Consider the following 27,501-nt stretch of genomic DNA (forward strand, 5'->3'; position numbering starts at 1 on the left):
ATTTTGTCCCTAATCTATCCCCAATGAGCAAGCCTGTGGCGATGGTGGCAAGGAAAAACTCCCTCAGACGACATGAGGAAGAAACCTCGAGAGGAACCAGACTCAAAAGGGAACCCATCCTCATTTGGGCAACAACAGACAGCATGACTATAACATTAACAGTTTTAACATGAAGTCAGTTTCGTTGACGTTATAAACTCTTCATTGATGGAAACTTGAGTGCAAAACTGTTCATGACAACTGCAGTCCTAAAATTAGCAAGTCAACTGTAGTCCTCAGCCATAAAAGCATTACTGTAAGAGTCCAGAGCGTCCTCCAGGTGTAACCCTCAACTGTTCTCATGGGGCCGTCCTCCACAGGAGCGATGCGATAAAACTCCGACCAGACACAGGGCACCAGGATGGATCAAGCAGGTCCGAGGGGCAGAAGAGGCCAGCATCTCAATCCCAGGACCAACATGTAACTCAGAGGGACAGATGGGGGGGGGGGGGGGGGGGGGGGGGGAAGAGAAAACACAGGTTGTTAGGTATGCCCTAAAAATGACACAAGTATTAAATCTGTGTGGTAGGCTCGCAGAGACGAGAGTCTTGACATCAGGCATAATACACAACAATGGCATGTTAACATGGTTAAAAAATATCATGACCTGCTCTGGCTGGATGCTTGATTGGGTGATGGGAGCACACTCCTCAGCAATGATGGGATGCAGATGGGGCCCTTAGGGCTGGCCAAGACAATTCAGTTACATTTCACCGGGTCTGGGACATGCGACAGAATGTCTGACGGCCGATTCCCTGCAGGCTACGATAGCCAGTCGAGGTCTCCACCTTCTCCACCAAAAGATTTCCTGTTGACTCCATGTAACTCAGAGGGACAGATTTGTTTTGGGGGGGAGAGAGAGAGAGGGAAAGAAAACACGGGTTGTTAGGTATGCCCAATGTCACCGGAATAAGTAGGAACAGTATACATATTGCACTGAGTACAAGCAGGGACTCCAGCAACTAATTATGACAGCATAACTAAAAGGGGAGAGCCAGAAGGTAACACAGGCATGAGGGAGCCCCGGGACATAAAGCAGCCAGCCACTACACCATCATCAAACTCGAGTGAGCAAGCGAGTGGGGACTGACAGCATCCATACATCCCAGTTTACCAAACACTCTATGTCTGAGGACCCTCTAGATCTACACCTTTACCTCATAAACACCATTAACAAAAGGCTTGACTAAAAAGATATGTTTTCAGCCTAGACTTAAACGCTGAGACTGTGTCTGATTCCCGAACATTACTTGGAAGGCTGTTCCATAACTGTGGAGCTTTGTAAGAAATGGCGCTGCCCCCTGATGTAGCCTTCACTATACGAGGTATCAGCAGATAGCCTGCACCTTTTGATCTAAGTAGGTGTGGCGGGTCATAGAGGAGCAGAAGTTCACTCAGGTACTCAGCATCAGACAAAGAGGACCAGATCTCCAAGATGTCAGACCAACCTGACATAGAATCAGACCATGAGGTGCATCTAATACCTTTGGCACCCCAAGCAGAGGATCAAGATATGCCTGCCAGAGGAGCAGGTAGAGGCCGGGCACAGAATCATGGTAGAGCTGGAGCTCATGGACAAGGTTGAGGGCGAACATGTGGGAGCGCCCGTAGACGAGGCCGTGGCCAAGATCTGCCACAAGCAGCCCAACCAGATGATCAGCCTATGGCAAATAATGAAGCACCTGATCAGGGTAGGCTATACATAGGTAAAAATGGTACAACCTGGGAGCAAAATCCTCCTCCTGCAGGCCACCGCCATGAGCAGGACATCATCAGGAATCCACCAGGCATAACAAATGAGGCATGGTGTGACAACATCCAGACAGCATTTTCATTTTTATTACACCAGAAATAATGGCTCTAATTGCTCTAGATCCCATCAACACTGCAACAGATGTTTTTGCTCATACTTTTCTTTTCATGATACATTTCAGTCAGTGTTGTTGAATTAAGTACAAATGTTCCAGTCAGACATTACAAAGATTGTCTAGATTATTCTTTATTCTTAAGTCAAATAAAATTAGGCCAAATGAAATGAAATACATGAAAATGAATTATGAAAATGAATTAGACTGGCCTGCAGGTTGTACTAAAACTAATCGAAGCAGGCCAGTCTGTACATAAGTCGAGGAAGTTACTGTTTCATTTGTTCAATTAAAGAATCTAGTTCAAGATAATTATCCTCGTTTTCAAGAATCTTGAAAATTTCTCCTTTTAAAGCTTTTCTAAAAGAGTTTTTAGATAAGATTTTTCGATTGGTTGGTATCTCATTCCAGATCTTCACTCCGACGCGCGAAAAAGCTTTTTTTTGAATATTAAGTCTTGAATGTTTTATGTAAAAATCATCGGAGCTTGAGGAACGGGTTCCATAAGAATGGACGCTAAACAGTTTCAATATATTTGTCGAAGCAATATTTGCATGTACATCATGCATTAAATTAGCGACAGTTTCTTAAATTAAAAATTCTATTGGTAATAGTTTTGCCTTTAAAAAGAGAGGTATCGCATGTTCCTTTGTTTGGACGAAATAGAAAAGACGTAATGCATGCTTTTGGAGGACGAGGATTCGATTTCAAAAGGTCTTACATGCGTTACCCCAAGAAATGAAACCATACATAATAGATGTAGTAATGAATGCTTGGTAAATGTGCAGGTGGGAACAATATGCCTCAGTTTCACGATTAAACCTATTGCCTTACTTATTTTCGTAATCACAGAATCAATATGAGATTACGTTATATTCTTATGCTGTGTCTCTTTCCCTTCTTTCTGCATTAAAATTAGTTGCAAACCATACCTATCTATATTTATATATTTTTATAGTATCTGTGGCGGCACGGTGGTGTAGTGGGTAGCGCTGTCGCCTCACAGCAAGAAGGTCCTGGGTTCGAGCCCCGGGGCCGGCGAGGGCCTTTCTGTGTGGAGTTTGCATGTTCTCCCCGTGTCCGCGTGGGTTTCCTCCGGGTGCTCCGGTTTCCCCCACAGTCCAAAGACATGCAGGTTAGGTTGACTGGTGACTCTAAATTGACCGTAGGTGTGAATGTGAGTGTGAATGGTTGTCTGTGTCTATGTGTCAGCCCTGTGATGACCTGGCGACTTGTCCAGGGTGTACCCCGCCTTTCGCCCGTAGTCAGCTGGGATAGGCTCCAGCTTGCCTGCGACCCTGTAGAAGGATAAAGCGGCTAGAGATAATGAGATGAGATGAGATAGTATCTGTTTTGAACACAGGGTGGCACGGTGGTGTAGTAGTTAGCACTGTCGCCTCACAGCAAGAAGGTCCGGGTTCGAGCCCCGTGGCCGGCGAGGGCCTTTCTGTGCGGAGTTTGCATGTTCTCCCCGTGTCCGTGTGGGTTTCCTCCGGGTGCTCCGGTTTCCCCCACAGTCCAAAGACATGCAGGTTAGGTTAACTGGTGACTCTAAATTGAGCGTAGGTGTGAATGTGAGTGTGAATGGTTGTCTGTGTCTATGTGTCAGCCCTGTGATGACCTGGCGACTTGTCCAGGGTGTACCCCGCCTTTCGCCCGTAGTCAGCTGGGATAGGCTCCAGCTTGCCTGAGACCCTGATAATGGATGGATAGATGGATGTTTTGAACACAGGAAGTGGTGTGTATATATATGTAAAACCAAGAGAAAATAACTAGGTATACAGATTCATGTACTGAATATAGCAGGGTCATAAAATGACCCCACCCGGTCATATTAGTCACTAAAATAGCTTGGTCGCTTGAAGGTTAAAATTAGGGCATGAATCAGACTCGAGTACTACAAGCCTGGTGTCATCAAGAGTTCCAAATAGGCATGTGCCTGTTATCGGATATATTATATATCTCCATGGGTACTTCAAAATATCGTTAGTATCCTGAATCCATTCAAGGTCTGTTGACGAGCGCGTTTTTCGACTGTTATGCAATTCAGAGAGGCAGCATAAGACAAAGTGCAATATTTTGGAGACAAGTATTGCCTTTAAAGGCAATGCCATAATTCTTTCTACTGGATGGGTGAAAATCTGAAACACATGGTGGGCAGAACTTTAACTCTCCCCACTTGGAGTGAGAAAATACATCGTGTGTTTCATACCCAACATTTCCTTATGCCTTTGATTGGCAGTCTTATTTGTGTGTTGGCTGTAGAGACAGGACCCTTGCATAATCCCAGTGACTAAGCCTTTTATAGTAGATTTAAATGACTAGTTTGAATGCTGAGTAAAGTTTAATGTTTACTTTGATGTTAGCAAAGTTTCCATCCTGAGGATGTTCATTAATATCCACAAGCCACTGACAAGGAAGCCGAAGTCAAGTGTAGGTCAAGCGTGGGTCCTCTGAGAAGCGATAACGACATAGCACTGCCGTGTTTATTGAATCACAGTAAGAGTCTGAGATGATGGATGAACAGATCTTTCTGCATTCTTGCTTGGCTGAGATTACACATCGCGCACACATACACGCGCACGCACACCTGCAGACACAACAGCGACAGACATGATTGGCATTCTTTATATACTCGTCTGCATACGTTGTGTAAGTCTGCAGAATAAGAAACGAGAAAAGCAAGACACGTCCCTTTTTTCAGGTTGCCATGTCAACCCGAAAATGTTTACTGACTTCATGCCAACCATTCTGGCAGACGTTTGTCACTGTGAACAAGAAAGCTTAGAGTTATGAACAGATGGATGGGTTTCTTTTTAAAATCTTTCCAGCCTTCTGCGTGATTGTTGTCATGATCCTCATTTCAAAGTGAAACTACAAATTTATATTATTTACTAATCTACACTGCAAAATAAAGTTCTCTTAGCCAGAGAAGATATCTGGAATAAAGGATAAAATGTCTAGAAATAGGTTTAATAATCTTATATTTGTTTAAAATCGCTGAAATAAAGTGGAGTATTCTTTGAAGTTGCCTATATTCAAGATGTTTTTACTTGCTAAGGTATAAGTTTGTGCAGTGTAGAAGATTCAGAAGGTTGGTACAGGAAACCGTAAGTGTGGACGCTACATTACTTTTTTTTTATAAATAGAAATATTTAGGAGCGAACATCTTTGACGATGGGCATGGCAGGAAAGAAATCCGCCACCAACATGGTATGGCAAGAGCAGCCATCAAGTCAATCAGGTCTGGAGTGACCACGCCCTCAGTAACTCCATCATGGCCAAACCCGTAAGGACACTTGTATGGCCTATGGAGCACTTGCATGTGACGTCACAGCCGATCCAGATTGTGACAGACGCCATCTTGTCGGTCAAACGCCATATTTCCACCTTCTACTTCTGCTTCTACTTCTACCTTTTCTTCTGGAAAACCCTACTATATACAATTCTACTACAACGGCTGCGGCTACAAGCTCTCCCTACCTGTGCACGTTTTTTATGTTTTTTGTGTGTATTTTTGCGTGTTGTTCGTCTGTACCGGACTTCAATATCCACTACAACCGTATGGACTTACTGGACATTGGTTTCCAGCAGAAAATGACGGTTTGTAGCGATTTCCATCGCATGCACAACATTCCGGACGAGAAAAAAAAAAAACATTCCAGACGAGATAGCGAGACCAGCGGGGTCTCCGTGGATTGTTATCGGAAGCAAAGCGAAGGAGGCGGCGCCGGGAGCGGAAGCAAAAGCGAGGCTTCAGAGCCGGCCTGTTGACTAAGCTCAGAAAACAGCCACTCAAATCTCCACTACTAAGCCTCTACCTCTCCAACGCCAGATCCATTGTAAACAAAACGGACGATTTGGAATTACAGCTGGAATTACCTTATTCTATTCTATAATCAGCTGGTCAGTGCAGTACTAGTAATACTTAAGTGACTTACCCGTCCAGTGAGGATTATTTTCTTGTTTACAAGATGCCACATCTGAGTCGCTGACAAATCCTGAATTTCTGTAAAGATAACTATCCAGAGATTTATAAGCACGCAGTGCTTCACCACTGAACAGCGAGGGAAAGTTGATGAGGTAATTATACACGTCTGGGTATTCCGCTGGCAGTTCCATATCCACTGACACGGTCGTGAAAACTCCGTCCGGAAAGCCATAAGGGTCACTAATCTGTAGATCGTTTATTTTAGACATATATCTAGTTATCTGTTCATTAGAAAAATGAGCCGTGTAGTCCGTCGGTTGAAATTGATCCATTCTGTACACGAGTGCAGCAGTATTCAGCTGTGTTGTTGCCCGACAAGATGGCGTCTGTGTACTTTCCGGTCACGTGACTGCAAGATCTCTATAGTGAGATACAGTGCTGAAAGCTGGACCCAAAGGCTGGATCCAAGCCTTTGAGATGTCCGGGTACCGTCACATCCTGAGAATGAGTTGAACACTAATGAGTCGGTACTTGTGGACCTGAACACCACCCACAAACTCTTCCAGGATATAGTGACACGCAAGCTTCGGTACTTTCAGCACATAACTAGAGACGGAAAGCTGTCCGATGTTATTCTGGTAGAGGGGAAGCGATCCAAGGAAGGCAACGGAGAAGATGACTAGATGATATCAGAGAGTATAGACGGGTCTGTCCGGTGCCCAGTGCTCTGCTCTGGCCCGCGACAGGTCCAGGTGGAGAGAAACTTGCAGAATGGCTTCCTGGATCATCGACCCTCAACTGTGAGGATGGCAACAATTTGATGGCAATTTATTACGATATCGTCTATATCGATATCAAAATAAATTGTCACAGTTTGCTTTTCTAAGACATTGTGGATGAAAATATTTAAAAAATTTAATTACAAACTAATCAGAAGCAGCTGATTTGATGTTAAAATATTCTACTTAATTAATGCATTAAAATTCTAAAATGTTCAATTACATTTTTTCGACTTTTCAGTGTTAATTTTTTATATATTTTAGCATAAAAAATTAAATGTAAGTTTGCAGACAGTAGATAAATCATCAAACAGATTTTTCTTTAAAATGAAAAATTTTAAAGAAAAATAGCCTCGTCGGCTATCAGCTCATGTACGACGAGATTTCGTGGAATAACTGTTTTATTCTATCCACATTCACTGGATTTTGAGAAACAACACATTATTTATTTACTTATTTATTTATTTGCAAAATCTATAAATAAAAACTTTATCCGAAACATCCGACAAAATCATTTCCGCTTAGAATGTAAACAAATCGACGAAATGACAGGAAAAATTTTGTGAAAAATGCAATAATAATTCTTTGGAAAATTTAAAAAAAAAAAAGATACGTTCTTACCATCAAATACTTTCATTCCATATTTTGTTGCTTTTTTTTGTATTTTGGGGGGTTTTGTTTTGGAGTAGAGTTTTTATTTTGTCCTCGGTTGGTTCAGCAACACGCTCCGTCATTTTGTTTTTCTCTACTCACGGTATATGAGCTGATAGCCTAGTAGTAGAGTAGCTAATCAGAGTACGCGATTGCTCATATCCAGTGAATGTGGATAGAAATATATACTTACGAGGGGAAGTCAAAAAGTTCTAAGACAAATGAAAAAAATCTTTATTCATGAAAATAACAAAGCTATTTCTCGACATATATCCTCCATTGAAGTCTAAACACTTCTGCAAGTGATGTTTCCATCGGAGAATTCCTTCTTTGTATTCCTTTCGAAATTATAACATCTGTCTTAGGACTTTTTGACTATATACACATTCATTCATCCATCCATTATCTGTAGCCGCTTTATCCTGTTCTACAGGGTCGCAGGCAAGCTGGAGCCTATCCCAGCTGACTACGGGTGAAAGGCGGGGTACACCCTGGACAAGTCGCCAGGTCATCACAGGGCTGACACATAGACACAGACAACCATTCACACTCACATTCACACCTACGCTCAATTTAGAGTCACCAGTTAACCTAACCTGCATGTCTTTGGACTGTGGGAGAAACCGGAGCACCCGGAGGAAACCCACGCGGACACGGGGAGAACATGCAAACTCCGCACAGAAAGGCCCTCGCCGGCCACGGGGCTCGAACCCGGACCTTCTTACTGTGAGACGACAGCGCTAACCACTACACCACCGTGCCACCCCTTTGAGTATTGTGATGTGATATTTTTGTCATATCACCCCCCCCCAATCTGGAAAACAGTGAGATATAATGCTCCAAAACTAGTATAAAACGACAAAAATATAGGATTTGAGACACAGTTGTGATTTGTCACATTATGACTGACCCAAACTATTTCCAGTGGTATTGCACCACATGTATGCATCACATAATGTTTTGTGTTGTGTTCCTGTGTAGTATGAATCTGGAATATGTACATGTGCATAGTTGAAAGCAAGTATAAACTTGTATAACCACAGTGCCTTCTCATAAAAACTTTGTTTCGGTGTTAATTATTCCTGTGAGATCTTACACCGAATAGGATATCACATGCTTATGAAATCCTTGTGGGGTTTTCCTGCCAAATGTACTTGCAGCTTTCGTTACACGCTTTTCTAAGCTGTCACTGCCTCTCAGCTTCGCATCTACACACTCCATGTGCCTGTGCTGTGCTCTGTGGTTTAAAATACAAGTAGGAAAGCAGAAAACACTGCAGCTCACACATTGTGTTCACACTTGGTGGCTCATGTTAGTGTTGTGCGCACACACACACACACACACACACACACTATTCTAAGTCTGCTATGTACCGGCTTGGCATGGGGCTCTGTTACAGCCTAAGTAGTTTAAAAAAAAGAAGAAGAAAAAAAAAAACACACTCCCAACCTCCCATCTTTCCTACTTTTAGACCAAATATAAGGCAACCAGATATAATCCAGTGATTAATCCAGTAATAGAAGCAAAAAAAAAATCATTTTGCAAGAAGGGCGGCATGGTGGTGTAGTGGTTAGCGCTGTCGCCTCACAGTAAGAAGGTCCGGGTTCGAGCCCCGTGGCCGAGGCCCTTTCTGTGTGGAGTTTGCATGTTGTCCCCGTGTCCGCGTGGGTTTCCTCCGGGTGCTCCGGTTTCCCCCACAGTCCAAAGACATGCAGGTTAGGTTAACTGGTGACTCTAAATTGACTGTAGGTGTGAATGTGAGTGTGAATGGTTGTCTGTGTCTATGTGTCAGCCCTGTGATGACCTGGCGACTTGTCCAGGGTGTACCCCGCCTTTCGCCCGTAGTCAGCTGGGATAGGCTCCAGCTTGCCTGCGACCCTGTAGAACAGGATAAAGCGGCTAGAGATGATGAGAATGAGATAAAAAAAAAAGCCATGCCAATGTTACAGCTTTACCTATAACATTTACAAAGTATTGACACTAGAGACTCCTTTCGAAAATGCAAAATAAATGTCTCCTCTGCATATTTTACATGTAAATATTGAATTCATTCCGATCAGTGATTCAGAACGTACCGAAAGCGATCGGATAGAACAGACAGAACTTCTGTCATGTATGCTCATCATGTAAATCTTTACGGAATGGAGTGAACCAGCTATACAAGATTGTACACAATCAGAATAGAAGTTCGGACGTGTATACAATCCAGTATAGCCGGCTCACTTCACTCCATAAGGATTTATGTGATGAGTATTTTAGCCAATCTTACCGTGTTTGTTTTATCTACTTTATTTAAGCAACAACTGAAAGAAACCTTTTCCTCATAGAAACGCTGAACAGAAGAAGGCGAGCACTGGATAATTTGTTTTGAAATGCCATCCAGTACAGAGTCCATCTATTCATTATCTGTAGCCGCTTATCCTGTGCAGGGTCGTGGGCAAGCTGGAGCCTATCCCAGCTGACTATGGGCAAGAGGTGGGGTACACCCTGGACAAGTCACCAGATCATCACAGGGCTGACACATAGCGACAAACAACCATTCACACTCACGGTCACAATTTAGAGCCACCAATTAGCCTAACCCGGAGGAAACCCACGCAGACACGGGGAGAACATGCAAACTCCACACAGAAAGGCCCCTGTTGGGCCGATGGGCTCAAACCCAGGACCTTCTTGCTGTGAGGCGACAGTGCCACCTCTAGTACAGAATCATTCCATTTAAAATAAGTTAATGTAAACATTTATCTTGTGGCAACAGACAAGGGAGATCTTGGCACGATTGTCCAATACTTCCAGAAGGCATACAGAACATGTGCAGGGTGGCAATCCGCTTGAGTAGTGACATGGATACGATTTTCCTGCCAAATGGATTATCAGAGATCTACACCACCTCTTACCTTGAGCTAGGTGAATGGTTAGCATGTCCGTCTCTCGACCAGGAGATCGCGAGTTCTACTCACGGTTGGGTCATACCAAAGACCATCGTAACAAGAGTGCTCTGAGAGCGCAATATCCCCCACTGCAATATATCCATCCATCCATCCATTATCTGTAGCCGGTAATCCTGTTCTACAGGGTCACAGGCAAGCTAGAGTCTATCCCAGCTGACCATGGGCGAGAGGTGGGGTACACCCTGGACAAGTCGCCAGGCCATTACAGGGCTGACACATAGACTCAGACAACCATTCACACTCACATTCAAACCTACAGCCAATTTAGAGCCACCGGTTAGCCTAACTTGCATGTCTTTGGACTGTCGGGGAAATCAGAGCACCCGGAGGAAACCTACGGGGAGAACATGCAAACTCCACACAGAAAGGCCCTCGTCAGCTACTGGGATCGAACCCAGAACCTTCGTGCCGCCTCGTGCTACAATATATTGCAAACAAAATTGCAATATGCTTTGTCCTATAACAAAGCCTTTTGCCAAGTTTCATGAAAATCCTCCAAAAATTGTGAGAGGAGTTGATTTCAGAAGGCGAGAACCCTTTCTGGGGCAGACGGATGGACGGACTTCGCCACGACATAATCCCCCTTTTGGCCTTTCGGTCAGCGGGGGATAAAAATGGTACCTACCGCCATCTGGTGAGGTACACTGCAATATAGATGCGAGTAAGGAGTCAAACTCTTGCTGTTACCAAAGGACCAGCCCCCCACTGTAATCCTATCTATGTAACAGGCGAGAGGCCGAGGTCTATAGAAACAGAGATCGGCGCTACCTAATACGCCTTAAGGGCCTCGTTAGTACTAGAACGGGAGGGACGTTGACTTTGACACCACCTCTTTCAATCAGATTGTGGTATTTCATTCCAGTCGACCCATTTACATGAACATTATTATACATATGATTATTAACTGTTATTAGTGTCCATGTAAACGTAGCTATTGATGACACACATTTGTTAATCGGGGTGGCACGGTGGTGTAGTGGTTAGCACTGTTGCCTCACAGCAAGAAGGTCCTGGGTTTGAGCCCAGGAGCCTTTCTGTGTGGAGTTTGCATGTTCTCCCCATGTCTGCGTGGGTTTCCTCCAGGTGCTCCAGTTTCCCCTACAGTCCAAAGACATGCGGTTAGGTTAACATGAGGTGGTCTTGGGCTGAAGTGCCTTTGAGCAAGGTACCTAACCCCAACTGCTCCCTGGGTGCTCTAGCATAGCTGCCCACTGCTCTGTGTGTGTGTGTGTGTGTGTGTGTGTGTGTGTGTGTGTGTGTGTGTGTGTGTGTGTGTACTCATTGCTCACTTGTGTGTTCACTGCTTCAGATGGGTTAAATGCAGAGAGGAATTTCACTGTGCTTGAGTGTGCATGTGATGAATAAAGGCTTCTTCTTCTTCTTTATATGGAGCGTCAACCAGACAAATCGCTGTATAAGATGTATGTTAGAACAAGTGCATTAATATCAACCTGGAACTACTGTCCTTTTGTCGCACCGTGATAGAAAATTATACAACAGTTAGTTCCGGTCCAGTAATCTGAACCTAGGGCATAATTTTGGGTAGGGACGCTAGGGATGTGTCCCTACCAATATTCAGCCACTACTGTGTAATCACAATCAATAAAACCGATGTCCTAACCTGAGCAATGATTATATGGCACACAAAGGGTTAAATGTATGACACTGCTAATAATCCCCCCCTCTAACGTAGATATCATTCTCTGATTAGCTACCTGTTTCTCGCTAACTTACATGGTTGGCTATCCCAGCTGTCACTCTATCTGCTGTAAAAGCAGCACACTTCCCACAGCAGCCGTGACTACCCGCCCATCAACCTCCCGTATCTCACACGTACACACCTGACCTACCCCACGCACCCCCCACTCTCCGTCAGCCTACAACCCCGATTCCAAAAAAGTTGGGACAAAGTCACATCACACATCACATTATCTCTAGCCGCTTTATCCTTCTACAGGGTCGCAGGCAAGCTGGAGCCTATCCCAGCTGACTACGGGCGAAAGGCGGGGTACACCCTGGACAAGTCGCCAGGTCATCACAGGGCTGACACATAGACACAGACAACCATTCACACTCACATTCACACCTACGGTCAATTTAGAGTCACCAGTTAACCTAACCTGCATGTCTTTGGACTGTGGGGGAAACCGGAGCACCCGGAGGAAACCCACACGGACACGGGGAGAACATGCAAACTCCGCACAGAAAGGCCCTCGCCGGCCCCGGGGCTCGAACCCAGGACCTTCTTGCTGTGAGGCGACAGCGCTAACCACTACACCACCGTGCCGCCTGGGACAAAGTACAAATTGTAAATAAAAACAGAATGCAATAATTTACAAATCTCAAAAACTGATATTGTATGCACAATAGAACATAGACAACATATCAAATGTCGAAAGTGAGACATTTTGAAATTTCATGCCAAATATTGGCTCATTTGAAATTTCATGACAGCAACACATCTCAAAAAACTTGGGACAGGGGCAATAAGAGGCTGGAAAAGTTAAAGGTACAAAAAAGGAACAGCTGGAGGACCAAATTGCAACTCATTAGGTCAATTGGCAATAGGTCATTAACATGACTGGGTATAAAAAGAGCATCTTGGAGTGGCAGCGGCTCTCGGAAGTAAAGATGGGAAGAGGATCACCAATCCCCCTAATTCTGCACCGACAAATAGTGGAGCAATATCAGAAAGGAGTTCCACAGTGTAAAATTGCAAAGAGTTTGAACATATCATCATCTACAGTGCATAATATCATCAAAAGATTCAGAGAATCTGGAAGAATCTCTGTGTGTAAGGGTCAAGGCCGGAAAACCATACTGGGTGCCCGTGATCTTCGGGCCCTTAGACGGCACTGCATCACATACAGGCATGCTTCTGTATTGGAAATCACAAAATGGGCTCAGGAATATTTCCAGAGAACATTATCTGTGAACACAATTCACCGTGCCATCCGCTGTTGCCAGCTAAAACTCTATAGTTCAAAGAAGAAGCCGTATCTAAACACGATCCAGAAGCGCAGTCGTCTTCTCTGGGCCAAGGCTCGTTTAAAATGGACTGTGGCAAAGTGGAAAACTGTTCTGTGGTCAGACGAATCAAAATTTGAAGTTCTTTATGGAAATCAGGGACGCCGTGTCATTCGGACTAAAGAGGAGAAGGACGACCCAAGTTGTTATCAGCGCTCAGTTCAGAAGCCTGCATCTCTGATGGTATGGGGTTGCATTAGTGCGTGTGGCATGGGCAGCTTACACATCTGGAAAGACACCATCAATGCTGAAAGGTATATCCAGATTCTAGAGCAACATATGCTCCCATCCAGACGACGTCTCTTTCAGGGAAGACCTTGCATTTTCCAACATGACAATGCCAAACCACATACTGCATCAATTACAGCATCATGGCTGCGTAGAAGAAGGGTCTGGGTACTGAACTGGCCGGCCTGCAGTCCAGATCTTTCACCCATAGAAAACATTTGGCGCATCATAAAACGGAAGATATGACAAAAAAGACCTAAGACAGTTGAGCAACTAGAATCCTACATTAGACAAGAATGGGTTAACATTCCTCTCCCTAAACTTGAGCAACTTGTCTCCTCAGTCCCCAGACGTTTACAGACTGTTGTAAAGAGAAAAGGGGATGTCTCACAGTGGTAAACATAGCCTTGTCCCAACTTTTTTGAGATGTGGTGTTGTCATGAAATTTAAAATCACCTCATTTTTCTCTTTAAATGATACATTTTCTCAGTTTAAACATTTGATATGTCATCTATGTTCTATTCTGAATAAAATATGGAATTTTGAAACTTCCACATCATTGCATTACATTTTTATTTACAATTTGTACTTTGTCCCAACTTTTTTGGAATCGGGGTTGTACAAATTGAGCTGGACTTCGATGTCCATGCATGCTTGCCCTACGACTCGCATGCTGACTTGAGTATCATGGATGACGGCCCCCCTCCCAAGAAACGAGACATTCGTTCATTCTTCTTCAAAGTCAAGAATGTAAGTGCAGGGTTTCCGTCGAGCTTTAAAAACTCAACAAAATCCTTTTGATGTATGGAAACCCTTCATAAAAGTATTGCTGCGGCTCCTTAGGCAGGTTTAGCAACGTGACAGAACGCATCAGAGCTAGGCTACTAGGTTGAGAAGCTTGTTAAGCTCTTGTTGGTTGTCCCTGTGGCCTCAGCTGAAGCTGAACGAAGCTTTAGTGCACTGAAAAGGCTAAAAAACTGGTTAAGATCTACCTATCAACAGCAGTGCCTTAACAATGTAAGTGTATGCCATGTGCATCAAACGAAACTTGACCTAATAGATCTTGAAGATCTAGGCCAACAGTTTGTGTCTGTGAATGACAGACGGAGGCATCTGTTTGGAATGTTTAAATAAATTAAGGCATTAGGAATTTAGGTAACATAAACCCATTTCTTACTGTCAAAATGTGGAGAATAGTTTGTTCTAAAAGTTCCAAATCTTTATTTAAACTTGACAGTTTAATTGATACATGCAAATGCAAATTAGGTTACCAAATACCCACCACTGCATGTCATGATGTAGAGAATACAACCCCGATTCCAAAAAAGTTGGGACAAAGTACAAATTGTAAATACAAATGGAATGCAATGATGTGGAAGTTTCAAAATTCCATATTTTATTCAGAATAGAACATAGATGACATATCAAATGTTTAAACTGAGAAAATGTATCATTTAAAGAGAAAAATGAGGTGATTTTAAATTTCATGACAACAACACATCTCAAAAAAGTTGGGACAAGGCCATGTTTACCACTGTGAGACATCCCCTTTTCTCTTTACAACAGTCTGTAAACGTCTGGGGACTGAGGAGACAAGTTGCTCAAGTTTAGGGATAGGAATGTTAACCCATTCTTGTCTAATGTAGGATTCTAGTTGCTCAACTGTCTTAGGTCTTTTTTGTCGTATCTTCCGTTTTATGATGCGCCAAATGTTTTCTATGGGTGAAAGATCTGGACTGCAGGCTGGCCAGTTCAGTACCTGGACCCTTCTTCTACGCAGCCATGATGCTGTAATTGATGCAGTATGTGGTTTGGCATTGTCATGTTGGAAAATGCAAGGTCTTCCCTGAAAGAGACGTCGTCTGGATGGGAGCATATGTTGCTCTAGAACCTGGATATACCTTTCAACATTGATGGTATCTTTCCAGATGTGTAAGCTGCCCATGCCACATGCACTAATGCAACCCCATACCATCAGAGATGCAGGCTTCTGAACTGAGCGCTGATAACAACTTGGGTCGTCCTTCTCCTCTTTAGTCCAAATGACACGGCGTCCCTGATTTCCATAAAGAACTTCAAATTTTGATTCGTCTGACCACAGAACAGTTTTCCACTTTGCCACAGTCCATTTTAAACGAGCCTTGGCCCAGAAAAGACGTCTGCGCTTCTGGATCATGTTTAGATACGGCTTCTTCTTTGAACTACAGAGTTTTAGCTGGCAACGGCGGATGGCACGGTGAATTGTGTTCACAGATAATGTTCTCTGGAAATATTCCTGAGCCCATTTTGTGATTTCCAATACAGAAGCATGCCTGTATGTGATGCAGTGCCGTCTAAGGGCCCGAAGATCACGGGCACCCAGTATGGTTTTCCGGCCTTGACCCTTACGCACAGAGATTCTTCCAGATTCTCTGAACCTTTTGATGATATTATGCACTGTAGATGATGATATGTTCAAACTCTTTGCAATTTTACACTGTCGAACTCCTTTCTGATATTGCGCCACTATTTGTCGGCACAGAATTAGGGGGATTGGTGATCCTCTTCCCATCTTTACTTCTGAGAGCCGCTGCCACTCCAAGATGCTCTTTTTATACCCAGTCATGTTAATGACCTATTGCCAATTGACCTAATGAGTTGCAATTTGGTCCTCCAGCTGTTCCTTTTTTGTACCTTTAACTTTTCCAGCCTCTTATTGCCCCTGTCCCAACTTTTTTGAGATGTGTTGCTGTCATGAAATTTCAAATGAGCCAATATTTTGCATGAAATTTCAAAATGTCTCACTTTCGACATTTGATATGTTGTCTATGTTCTATTGTGAATACAATATCAGTTTTTGAGATTTGTAAATTATTGCATTCCGTTTTTATTTACAATTTGTACTTTGTCCCAACTTTTTTGGAATTGGGGTTGTAGATTATTCATCTTGGATGCAAAAACTATTGTTTTGTTTTTTTTCTTTGTGAGCTGCACAAGTAAATTTTTGTTCTTAAATGCACAAGATCCTAAAATGCACATAAAAATGTAAATATTTTTCAGGTTTTCAAATGTTTGAATGTAATTATGTATAGAATAGATTATTCACTTCGGGTGCAATTTTGTTTTATCAGCTCAATATGTCACTATTTGTTTGTTCAACTGTACTCGAACTTTACGTACCATTTGCAGTGTTTGTCATTAGAAATAGTAAATAAAGCGTTAAATTGTTCAGCATTATGTCGTCATATCATATGTATTATGCTCTACTTGTGCATGCAATAGTATGGGTGGTTAAGTAAGTAGTTCGGCAGAGAATTGGTGTTGGGGGGGGATTGGTATTGTCCCTACCAAAGCTCAGACCAAACCTACGCCCTTGATCTGAACTGATCTAGTGAGTAGTATAACACACTGGGACGTTGCACTGTTGTCTGTGTTCACCACGTAAAATTCCACTTCCTAGTTTGAAACCGTTACTCCAGTCATCAACGGTCACGATACTTTTCAGCTCGTCAGATGAAGACGAAAAGGAAGAAGAGGAGTCAGTTTTATCAGAAGCACTTTTAATGCAAATCTACAAATCAGTGTTCGCTAGCTAGCCAGCTAGCCGACTAGCTATAAAGTGAGTGTGGCATCTGCGGGATCTGTTTCCACTCGCGGAACAAAAATAAAAACATTTGGCCATACTGTATCCAAAACCTCAGTTGATTATAAATTTCTTGTTTACAAAAATGTTGTGTGGCGGCACGGTGGTGTAGTGGTTAGCGCTGTCGCCTCACAGCAAGAAGGTCCTGGGTTCGAGCCCCGGGGCCGGCGAGGGCCTTTCTGTGTGGAGTTTGCATGTTCTCCCCGTGTCCGCGTGGGTTTCCTCCGGGTGCTCCGGTTTCCCCCACAGTCCAAAGACATGCAGGTTAGGTTGACTGGTGACTCTAAATTGACCGTAGGTGTGAATGTGAGTGTGAATGGTTGTCTGTGTCTATGTGTCAGCCCTGTGATGACCTGGCGACTTGTCCAGGGTGTACCCCGCCTTTTGCCCGTAGTCAGCTGGGATAGGCTCCAGCTTGCCTGCGACCCTGTAGAACAGGATAAAGCGGCTACAGATAATGAGATGAGATGAGACAAAAATGTTGTATTGCTGGGTTGCATTGACGTCACAGCCGCCTCATTAGATATGCAAGACATGAAGTGGTGGTCAGCTGAGCTCACTGTTCACAAAGCGTTACGATCGCTGGGGCGCCTTCAGCGCTCGAAACTAACGGTGTCCCGATGTCCCGGGGACCATAAAAAATGTCATCGGGACACAAAATTATCATATCTGGGACAATCCCGGGACAATGGAAAAAAATAGATCTAGAAAAAAAGTTCTACATTAAAGGTGCAGTACAAGATTTTGGAATAACGGTTCCCGCAAGCCATATTTTGAAAAGAAACACTCCCACCCCCCGCGTCTCCACCCCTCCTCCCCCTTATAAAGCCTGAGAAAGTCCGGCTTTATAATGGGTGTCTATTGCGTTACACACCAGTGGAGCTCGTTAAGTTAGAGTGTAGAGAGCTTGGAAAAATAGCTCAAACTTTCTCATTTAAACTGTGTTTTCAGCCCCAATTTTCACTCCACACACACAATTTTCTCAAAAGTAGTAGCCACACTTGTCCTGATTCACACAATGTGTCTCCCTGAGCGATAGGATTTACTGTTTTTGAATGAGAAGCCTGAAAGTAACGAGAGCGCAGCCCCATAGACTCCCATTATAAACGTGGCAGAAAAGTCACTCGTTTTTAACTCGCTCTAGTGACCTCATTTTTTACACTACAGACAAAAAAAATTACATCCGTGTGTTCAGGAGAGCCTTGTGGCGCTCAGTGTGAAAGAATTTTGTGAATATCTCCTTCCGTTTTCGTGTAAATCCCCGTTGTTTGGAAGGAGCGCACTGAGAGAATCCTGCGCTCTGTGTGACACTCTGCTCGCTCTCTCTCTCTCACACACACACACACACAGAAGGGCGGGCTGCTCGCGGGCTTCAGTCTGATTGACGTGTCAGTATCCAATCATTTTGAGGTGGTACCTCGATATGATTGGATGGCGTTTTTCCTTTATTTTACACTGTAGACTGGATTAAAATATTTCGTTTTTTGGGTCAAACCTTCTATTGTACTGCTTGCAACATGGGTGTGCATTTCATCCATTGATGTTATGGCTGATGGCTTTCAAAACATCTCTGAATGGGGCAACAGGTATATTACATAAAAATGGATAACGGTAATGGTGAAAATGATAAGTTGGCCTTATAAGTGCCAACAGATATTGAAGGTATAAGTAGATGAAATGAACATAAAAGGGGTCTTATTTTCAGCTAAAGTGTACTGCAGATGTAGGGAGTTGAAACATTTTCTGAATGAGCTAGTTGGCCCCTTTAAATAAACGGGTATCTATTCATACAGTGAGATCGCCAAAGTTTAATAAACTGAAAATGCAATAACTGTAATTTTGAAGTAGATGATGTATAGGACATGTGTCGCTTGTGTCTTGTGACTTATTGTAAAAATGATATAAAGGGTTGAAAATCGCATAGTTACAAATATAATAGTAACTTCATATGATAATATTAACCACTGGTTATTTCAGAGAGGAAAAAAATGGGGACACTATTGCTTCCATTCGGGACAATACAACACAGAATTCGGGACCACTGGGGGACACAAAGAAAAAAAGTTAATTTCGAGCCCTGGGCGCCTTGATAGTCATTAAAATGCCCTACGCTTGCGTTGTTTTGTGCTGCTTGAATCAAACAAACCATGAAACTGATCAACGTTTCTTCCAGGTTCCATGTGACGGGATGATAAAGGGTGAAAGAGCAAAGGATTTTACCAAAAGACGATGAGAGAGGTGGCTTTGAACCGCAAAGGGAGCTGAGTCGACGAACACTCGAGTTTGCAGTGATCACTTCGGGAAAGGTTTGTAAGTTCTTCTGATTTATTTCGTTTGAATTCGCAAACGACTGACTTTTCTCACCATTTTCTGTTATTTCATGATGTTTTGAAGTTCAGGGGACGTTTAAGTCCTCAGATGTGTTTTTGTTTACTGTTTGGTCGTGGGCACCATGTTGTAAACTAACGCGTATATACTGTAATACATGCAATAGGGTTAGGGTTAGATGAAATGAACCAGGGTTTTAAAGGGGTTTCTGTGGATCTTTGTGAATGATTTACCTGGAAGAAAAGAGCAGGGAGGACTGGGAATCGAGCGGCTGTGGTTTGTTTACACCCGATAGTAAAACTTGTAGCGTCTTAGCAACCATCACAGAGATACGTACAAAAAGCCCAGAAACTCCTCCTTACCCGGGCAAAAACGATACAGGATTGATCTTGTAGTGTCCTGATCCCCAGATCTTTAACCAGCCACATATAAAAAGTTGTTCTCCTCCTCCATGCTCTTCCAGGTTTTTATCTGTGTGTCCGTGTAGAACGATATCTGCAGCACCAGGTAGTTTGAGATGTCGGGGAACTCAACGGATGGATAATTTTCCAACTTGTAGGAAAAATCCTTCTTTACTAGCATGTCAGGATCTAATCCCATTGCAAAGAGCAACTTTCTGAAGGTATCTTGACTGTGCACTGGCCTCTAAACTGCGAAAATAGTCGGAGACGGTTTCACAAGCTCTTTACATAACGGCAGCCAAATCGGTTTGTCTGACCATCACTTCATTCACTGGAAGTAAACTTGCAAGCAAAAGTCACGTGACTGAACACAACCTATAAAAGCAATTCGGCACTCACAATCATGAGTTTTACTGAATAGCAGCACGACTGTTCAGTATAACTGCACTCTTGCTCATGCGATATTATTATTATTATTATTATTATTATTATTATTATAATACCCCCGCCCTGAAGGAGACAGGGTATACTGGTTTACCTCTGTCCATCCGTCTGTCCATATCTCCGTCCATCCGAAACACCCTTTTTCTCAGCAAACACAAATCATAGTCACTTGGTACCAAGTTTCAGCTTGGGGTTCTATACCGTGTGTACCGTTTTCAGGTCTGTCGCGCATCGACTTCCTGTTTACCGACTGAATGTATTTATGAAACATATAGCGTGGATTTATAAAATTTTCGTAATACTTTTCTCAGTAACTACAAATCATAACTGCTTGATATTTGGTACCAAGTTTCAGCTTGGGGTTCTATACCGTGTATACCGTTTTCAGGTCTGTCGCACATCGACTTCCTGTTTACTGACTGAATGTATTTATGAAACATATAGCGTGGATTTATAAAATTTTCGTAATACTTTTCTCAGTAACTACAAATCATAACTGCTTGATAGTTGGTACCAAGTTTCAGCTTGGGGTTCTATACCATGTATACCGTTTTCAGGTCTGTCGCACATTGACTTCCTGTTTAACGACTGAATGTATTTACGAAATATATAGGGTGGATTTATAAAATTTTCGTAATACTTTTCTCAGCAACTACAAATCATAACTGCTTGATATTTGGTACCAAGCTTCAACTTGGGGTTCTATACGGTGTGTACCGTTTTCAGGTCTGTCGCACATCGACTTCCTGTTTAACGACTGAATGTATTGACGAAATATATAGCGTGGATGTATAAAATTTTTGTAACACTTTTCTCAGCAACTACAAATCATAACTGTTTGATATTTGGTACTGAACTTCAGCTTGGGGTTCTATATCGTATGTACCGTTTTCAGGTTTGTCGCACATCGACTTCCTGTTTACCAGCTGAATGTATTTATGAAACATATAGCGTGGATTTATAAAATTTTCATAATACTTTTCTCAGTAACTACAAATCATAACTGCTTGATATTTGGTACCAAGTTTCAGCTTGGGGTTCTATACCGTGTATACCGTTTTCAGGTCTGTCGCGCATTGACTTCCTGTTTACCGACTGAATGTATTTATGAAACATATAGTGTGGATTTATAAAATTTTCGTAATACTTTTCTTAGCAACTACAAATCATAACTGCTTGATATTTGGTAGCGAGCTTCAGCTTGGGGTTCTATACCGTCTGTACCGTTTTCAGGTCTGTCGCACATCAACTTCCTGTTTAACGACTGAATGTATTTACGAAATATATAGCGTGGATTTATAAAATTTTCGTAATACTTTTCTCAGCAACTACAAATCATAACTGCTTGATATTTGGTACCAAGCTTCAACTTGGGGTTCTATACGGTGTGTACCGTTTTCAGGTCTGTCGCACATCGACTTCCTGTTTAACGACTGAATGTATTGACGAAATATATAGCACACGTGGATTTATAAAATTTTTGTAACACTTTTCTCAGCAACTACAAATCATAACTGTTTGATATTTGGTACTGAACTTCAGCTTGGGGTTCTATATCGTGTGTACCGTTTTCAGGTTTGTCGCACATCGACTTCCTGTTTACCAGCTGAATGTATTTATGAAACATATAGCATGGATTTATAAAATTTCCATAATACTTTTTTCAGCAACTACAAATCACAACTGCTTGATATTTGGTACCGAGCTTCAGCTTGGGGTTCTATACCGTGTATACCGTTTTCAGGTCTGTCACACATCGACTTCCTGTTTACCAACTGAATGTTTTTACGAAACATATAGCGTGGATTTTGATGCTATTTCAAAATGACAGTTTACCAGGATGCTATTTGAAATCCCTGAGGAGAACACTGCTCTTTATTTACTTGTTTCAGGATTAATTATTTGTTGAAGTCGACATTCATAATAATAAGTGCCCTATTCCTTCGATAGCTTGCGTTCTGATATAAGCGAGAGCGGAGGGTATACGTAAGTGAGCAGTAGCTCACAGTTGATCTTGTTTAATTCATCAACCCTGTGTGATCAATCGGAATTGAGAATTTAACAGCACTGTGGTATAAACTAGAGAGCGTTTCCCAGCATAAACAAGGGTATATAATCCTCACACAATAACCTCACACTTCTTAGAACTTCTAATGTATTGAGAAAGGGAATGTATTATATGTCTCTTAAATGTGCACTTATTCAATAGCCACACAAACTCAGCATTAAACCTACTCACCTGTAACACAGAAATCAGGTAATAAAACACATCATGTTACACAAACACTCACACAAAGAGCAAGCTACGTCTGATTTTGTGGCAGCGCCTTTTATTCTGCTTGGTGGTGATGGACACGTGCCAGTATTTGGTAATTTGATATATGACAGTGTTCATCGTGCAGAGTATTGTTATTGTGGATCCTGTTTAACCCCTTAAACACTAGGGCACTTCAGTGGATTCAGACTTCCCTTTACTTAAGGAGTGAAACCTATTGGCTTTAATTTATACAGTAATAGTAACTGAATAATGCACCTTAGGATGAATGGCTGAACTCATAAACTGAGATTTAAAATGGCAGGTTGTGTTTTCAGCTGTTGTGTGAGTTTATGTTGTCGCAGGAAAAATAATTATTTGGGTGCGAGTAGAGATTGCTGGTCTGAGAATGTGACATGCTGATTCTGTACCATTAGGATTCAAATGGTATGGGAAAGATGTTGTTGTTGTTAGATATTCCCTGATTGTGTCCCTAATTTAGTCTTGCCCAATTCTCCGCCACCAGTTAGGTCTCCCCGATTATATGCTATGTTCCATTTCCCTCAGAAGTTGAAACTGGAAATGATGTCACACACAAGTTGACCGTGTTCCAGCACAAGAAGTCAGAAAATTAAGATGGAGGCTATTATGAGCCATTGTTAGCAATATGAGTTCTAGCCAGGTTAGCCATTGTTAGCAATATGAGTTCTAGCCAGGTTAGCCATTGTTAGCAATATGAGTTCTAGCCAGGTTTGACATTGTTGGCCATTGTTAGCAATACCAGTGCTAGCCAGGTTAGCCATTGTTAGCCAATGTTAGCAATACCAGTTCTAGCCAGGTTAGCCATTGTTAGCAATATGAGTTCTAGCCAGGTTAGCCATTGTTAGCAATATGAGTTCTAGCCAGGTTTGACATTTTTGGCCATTGTTAGCAATACCAGTGCTAGCCAGGTTAGCCATTGTTAGCCAATGTTAGCAATACCAGTTCTAGCCAGGTTAGCCATTGTTAGCAATATGAGTTCTAGCCAGGTTAGCCATTGTTAGCAATATGAGTTCTAGCCAGGTTTGACATTTTTGGCCATTGTTAGCAATATGAGTTCTAGCCAGGTTAGCCATTGTTCGCCAATGTTAGCAATACCAGTTCTAGCCAGGTTAGCCATTGTTAGCAATATGAGTTCTAACCAGGTTCGACATTGTTGGCCATTGTTAGTAATACCAGTGCTAGCCAGGTTAGCCATTGTTAGCCAATGTTAGCAATACCAGTTCTAGCCAGGTTAGCCATTGTTGGCCATTGTTAGCAATACCAGTGCTAGCCAGGTTAGCCATTGTTAGCAATATGAGTTCTAGCCAGGTTAGATATTGTTGGCCATTGTTAGCAATACCAGTTCTAGCCAGGTTAGCCATTGTTAGCAATATGAGTTCTAGCCAGGTTAGCCATTGTTAGCAATACCAGTTCTAGCCAGGTTAGCCATTGTTAGCAATATGAGTTCTAGCCAGGTTAGACATTGTTGGCCATTGTTAGCAATACCAGTGCTAGCCAGGTTAGCCATTGTTAGCAATACCAGTGTTAGCCACTAGCCAGGTTAGCCATTGTTAGCAATACCAGTTCTAGCCAGGTTAGCCATTGTTAGCAATATGAGTTCTAGCCAGGTTCGACGTTGTTGGCCATTGTTAGCAATACCAGTGCTAGCCAGGTTAGCTATTGTTAGCAATACCAGTTCTAGCCAGGTTAGCCATTGTTAGCAATACCAGTTCTAGCTAGGTTAGAAATTGTTAGTAATACCAGTTCTAGCCAGGTTAGCCATTATTAACAATGTTGGTTGATAACAATGCATTACGCTGTATTTTGTGCATACAGACACCGTTGCAACATGTCCATAGATAGAGGTTGGACAATACTGTGAGTACGGCTGATTTAATGAGACACAAATAAGACTGAAGTGCTAATAAACAGTATATTACTACAATCTTTTACTGTTAGTAAGTGGAACAACCATCTTGGATGTCTGAGTCCAAGATGGCAGAGTCAGAAATCTGACCTCAGTGGGCATTTCAGTTGAAATTTCCAGCTGGGAATTTGGAAATACCGACATTCCAGTTCGAATGGAAAGCACTAATCCATCAGCTACGAAGCACGTGAAGCTAACCACGTTTTTTTTTTTTTTTTCAAATATTGCTTATACTGCATCACAGGGTGGTGTAACACACTTGGAGTAAAGTGCTGTCCTCCCTGTTCCTCATGTATGAGCTCGCAGAGGTCAACGACTGGCTAGTGTTGCTATGATTGACTGGAGAGAGAGAAAGCACAGACAGTCTTGCTCTCTTGGACTCACGGCTATGGATGACTGTAGCACCTCAAACTCGCGATCTCCATAAAATAGGGACAACGTTTTTCTGTTGCGCTACTTGAGAATCCATTGTTAGAAACGTTGCTGTTATTACGCATGTAACAATTCATGATTTGATTTGACTCGTGATATTTTTGAAAAAAAAAATTAAATGAAGAAAAATTTATTACCAAAAAAACAGTATTTATTTTCCTATTCTTTATCAACTTAAATATTTTTTAATTTAAATAAAAAACATTTTGTTTAATTTTCCTAATAACCAGCAATAATTATTTACTTATATTTGTAAAGACTGGAGTAAATTACAATAGCCTATTAACTAAAATATTAAAAATAAAAACCTTTATAATAAAGCTGCCTTTTCTTAATAAAATTTATGCACATTTGTACCTCCTCCATTTTCTTCTCTTTTCTTTATCTTTCAGCAGTCTGTAAAATGAGAGCTCTGATTTCTTACTAAATCTTTCTGCACAGTCAATCACACAGCAGCTCTTTCCTATTTTCGATCTGTTTTTGTGTGTTTTCGTAGCATTAGAGCTGTGTTACTTCCGCCTAGGGTGAAGTCACATGCATTTCTGCTATTGTACGTTTTATATAAAGATTCTCATTCGCTCTAGCTCACTTTGAAGACTCTTTCTGTTTCTGTGACTCTGTTTTGTGCATGAACCCGGATTGAAGGTGCGAGCAGAAAATAGTCATTTTCTTTGATCGCAGGTCTATCTTTAGAGGGTCGTTGTACTTTGTGATGACTCTGAAGAGTGTCCCGTATGTGAGCGATTAATAGAGGGGGGGAAAGAAGCTGAATACACTCACAGTACAACCGTGAACAGACTCCAAGTCTAAACTCAAAACAGTTTATTGGAATGTTTTGCATGACGGCAAGTCATTGCTTTCCTAAAAAAGACGAAAGAAAAATCCCAGAAAAGGTCCATGCTATTAAAAAAAAAAGGTCCTTCACTGTTTGCTCGTTGACGGGAATTTGATTTTTCTTCCATCAAGAGCGCTCCATATTGTGTCTTAAAAAGCACGACAAATAGAAATAACAGTGGCCTTATAGTTACTGAAAGCTTCAGAAATAAATCTCGCAGTGGCCTGAAAGCCGACTACAGTGGGAACAGATAGGCTTTTGTGCTGTGTGCTGTTTTCCCTTTGCGCTTCAATCCAGAACCAATTGTGAGCTCTAACCCGGAGGCGAGTAAGGCCGGAGTTACCCCTGGAAATAAGAACCCGCTTCCGTGGTCTCATGTGCCATGCAATATTTGCGAGAGAAACCAAACCGTCCCTCTTGCGGTTGTTGATGGAGGTCAAGGAGAAGGTGTCAGATACTGCAGTCCTGGTGTCTGTAAGAATCAGTCTTCACATATGTGTGTGTGTGTGTGTGTGTGTGTGTGTGTGTGTGTGTGTGTGTGTGTGTGTGTAGGCTTAGTGACAGCTCTGTTTGAAGCTGCTCCTAATCGTACATGTGTTGTGCATGTGTCTCTCTATGGCTGTTATGTTAGTTCAGATTGTCATTTAGCATCAGATGAGAGTCGAAAGACCGAGAGATGAGATCTCTTCGCTTCTCCAGTAGACAAAGACTTCCTTCTCTTCAGCCAGCTGTTCATGAGGGCAAAGTCTTTCTGCTTAACACTCATCACTCCGAGCTAGAGAGGGCCAAATGCAGACACACACACACGCGCGCATGGATACGCATGTGTGCAGTAGCGATCAGCTGCCAGAAAACAAGCTTGAGGAGAAATCCCTGCACACAATATGTGCTATTCAAAAGGAGTCCACATCTGACTCGCCTTTCTCCGTGCACTGAGAGTGAAGAGGGTTCTGTTTTGCCATCGGGACAATCACAATTACACGCTTGTATGATGCACTGTGTTTACTGTCTCTCACGAGCACCATGTCTTATTCAGGGACTCTGGTGAACCGAAAGCAACCGAACCAACCAAAATTGTGAAGGAAAACTGTTTTTATGGCCTATTTTCCACATAAACACATCAAAAATGTGTGTACATTGTTGCTATGGTGTTAAGTTTTCCATAAAGAGATGTTAATTTAGCAAAGGAGTCTCCAGTACAAGTAACTTTCATTTCATATACCTTTAAAGGATATGGGACATGGATTTTTTTCTGGGTATAATTATGTATAAAGGACATTAGAAATTGGCATCTAAATCACTGCAGGGCGTCAAAAATGTGAAAATCATCACATTATTCAAGTTTTTTTATACATCAGCGTAAAACAAGGATTCGTTAATGAGCTAGGTGGTCACGTGACCCGTGACGTAACAAAAACTTTCCAAGGAGCCAGCGCTTGGGAATCTAATGTAAACAGGTTACCGAAATGGACACCATTGACAGTGACATTCCCGATGTTTCACAGAGATGTGAAGTTAGACCCTATCAATTCGAACCGATAGCTGGAAATTCACATGAACATGGATCTTGTCTTTACTCTGACGGGTCAGATGATTCTGAGAGTGAGAGTTCATTCAATCCCCATGAAACTGAAAGCGGTCGGCTCGATAACACTTCCTGGTAAGTTAAAAACAATTCTGCTCAAAGGCAAATGATCTGTTGAAAGAAGTATTATTTTTGTATCATACATTGAAAGTTCATCATAGATCTAGCTAAAGTCCGTTGC

General features: G+C 42.3%; 1 protein-coding gene across 3 annotated transcripts in view; it reads left to right on the forward strand.

Moving 5' to 3' along the window:
* The window catches only part of thrb (thyroid hormone receptor beta), a 395,543-nt gene that overhangs the window by 113,570 nt on the left and 254,472 nt on the right, over positions 1-27,501 (forward strand). For all 3 annotated transcript variants that reach the window (XM_060904763.1, XM_060904762.1, XM_060904765.1), the window contains exon 2: positions 19,267-19,399. The gene's annotated coding sequence lies outside the window, so the exon portion shown is untranslated. The remainder of the gene's footprint in view (positions 1-19,266; positions 19,400-27,501) is intronic.

The sequence above is a fragment of the Neoarius graeffei genome, chromosome 22 (genome assembly GCF_027579695.1).
Source record: "Neoarius graeffei isolate fNeoGra1 chromosome 22, fNeoGra1.pri, whole genome shotgun sequence".
In the NCBI taxonomy this organism is placed as follows: domain Eukaryota; kingdom Metazoa; phylum Chordata; class Actinopteri; order Siluriformes; family Ariidae; genus Neoarius; species Neoarius graeffei.